The sequence below is a fragment of the Piliocolobus tephrosceles genome, chromosome 12, assembly GCF_002776525.5.
Source record: "Piliocolobus tephrosceles isolate RC106 chromosome 12, ASM277652v3, whole genome shotgun sequence".
Taxonomy (NCBI): Eukaryota; Metazoa; Chordata; class Mammalia; order Primates; family Cercopithecidae; genus Piliocolobus; species Piliocolobus tephrosceles.
The window spans coordinates 77,938,517-77,941,083 of record NC_045445.1 but is presented as its reverse complement, the minus strand read 5'-3'; positions in this window follow the sequence as shown (position 1 = coordinate 77,941,083).

Genomic DNA, 2,567 nt, shown 5'->3' with positions numbered 1-2,567 from the left:
TTTTTGTCTGAGTAACAGAGCAGAATTCTCAGGGCTGTGGGTGATAATGTCCCACTTCCACCCTTTGTGCCTGGCTGTCCTCAGGGAGATTTCTTTTTATGGGCACTCGTGATGCATCCTGTGGGTTAAGGCAGGGATGGGTCTCCTGCCAAGAACTCAAGATGGTGGAGAAGCTGGTTGTCCACCTAGATCTCAGGTATTCCAGTGTAGAACACATAAGTCTGGGGAAATTTTTCTGCATCATTGGTGCAGGGCCGATTGTAGTAGATGTGTTGCAGATACAGAAATCCAATTCTCTTACTGTCTACTTGGAATTTTTTTTTTACTTCTCTGTGCCCCTGGAACTGCCTAATCTTCATATTTGAGTTCTCAGATATTGCTGGTGACAATCTCAACACTGTATGTTTGATTTAGGCTTTCTCAGGGAGGGAGCGTGAATGAAGCCAGGTTGCTTCTATGCTGCCATTTTGTAACTGGAAGTTCATCTTTTTTGATCTGTTGATTTGATAACCAAGAAGGCTGCTAAGTGACTAACTGGCAAGTAGCTTCTCAGATGATATAGGTTTGATTACCTTAGAGCCACATAGTTCATCTTTTTTCTTTAAATGTGCTGAATGCTACTTCTGTGTTAATTTTCTTTGTGCTTATCTCTGTCTCTGAACCACATGAAACTGCTTTTCCTGGATTTTCCATCTTGCACTATCATTGCTCTCTGTTACAAGGTGTTGCAAGAGGTTTTGCTAACAAATTGCTTCTTGTGTTCTATACAGAGATAGTCCTGGGTTCATGAGTGGTACTCACACACTCAGCTTCTCTCTAACAATGCCCATTGATGCTGTATTAACCCACAGAAGATGCTTTTTTATGTGAAGTGTGATGGCAAATTAATAGATGGCAAACTGATTTGCAAAAGTTTCTCCAGGTGACAAGGGAGAAGCTTTTTTCTTACAAGATGATCTCCTCACTCCTGCCCCTGTGTGGTCCTCAAACTCTACACCCTGCATGAGAGAAAACCTTCCATGGGCTTCACTCTTGGAATAGATAGAGCAGATACCCCACTGGGAATGCCTGCAGGAGAGTTTCCTCCATGCCTTTGTAGGAACCAGAATCAGGAGATTAAGGTCCAGATTGTGGGAGCAAACCATCCTTCATGAATGCACTCTCAGTGCACCAAAACCTCACTGACAATTCTAAGGGTAGCCAGTGTTCTCCTAAGCTCTAATTTACAGACAACTGAAGGCCCTTGGGAGAAAAGTAGACTATCACAGATGACAATAATGTTGAAACACAGAGGCCTATGGGACAACTTTGTGTCAGAATTTTAAAGGCAACATGGGACTGTTCCTCATAAGTTCTCACTTTAACATATTGTCCTGCCTCATAGTGACCATGTCTGTCTCTTCCGTATTTGCAAGTTAGAGAGAAAGGGGATCTCCTGTCACCATGGTCTTGACTGTTTTCATATCATACCTCCCAAAAGAAAGAACTGAAATGGACAGTTTGTTTCTGGTTTTGAAGAGTGAGGCTATTGAGCTGTGCTGAAGTAAAAAAGGGGAAGGCAGCTCCTGCCTTTGGTCTGGTGGACCATCCCTGCTTACCTGCCTGTACCCCTTGCACCAGCCTCTATCTGTCTGCTTTTTCCAGATCTGTCTGGTCCTGGTTTGCACACCTGTTCATGGGACTCTCCAGAACTGCCTTTCCAGGATGGCTCTGCTTTGTGTACAAAAGGAATAGTACTGCCCACCAGGAGGAGGATAGGCCAGAAACCTAGAAAGATTTCTAGAAAGAGGCTATAACTGGAGCAGGAGTGGGGATCAAGGGATAGAGGGAAGGTGTCTTTTTTCAACTACAGAAGTAACATCCAGGTTGTCAACCATGTTTCTATGGAAGTGTGCACATATGTGTGCACACACATATACAGCTGTAGATTAGCTCTAGCTGCTGTGGAATTAGACCATACTGTGTGTCTGGTATTTTTCAAACAAGTATCACAGTGATGGACAAGGTTCTGTCTACTTTCCTGCCCTTCATTTCTCCTCTTTCTTCCTTCACTTCCATCTCCTCCTCCTTTCTCTTTATCCTTTATTTCTTCTTCTTCGTCATCTTTGTATCTTTGTCTTAATCTTTTTTTCTCTCTCTCTCTTTTAACTTCTTCCTCTCTTTTTCTTCCTCCTCTCTCTTTTACTCTTTTCATTCTCTGTTAACATCCCCAACCCTCTTGGAGTTATCCACATAGGGCCTTCTTCCAGCTATCCCAACCCCTCCAGATTTCTATATTCAGCTAATCCTTGCAGAGTCCTTCCTGCATTATGTCTCTTATTTTCTGTGGTCATCATTTTTCTGGCTGACTCTAAGTCTCCTCAGTCTGAACCAGTTTCCATGATTTTCCCAACCTCAAATGTTCCCAATATTTTTATTAAAGTAATCATTGTAAACCTTCTGGTCCTTTGCACAAATCAGTCAAGTTCTTTACAAGGCACCTCTGGTAACTTATTACTTTTTGCTTTTAACTGTTTCTTTTTCTTTTCTTTTCTTTTTTTTTTTTTTTTTTTTTTTTTTTTTTTTTG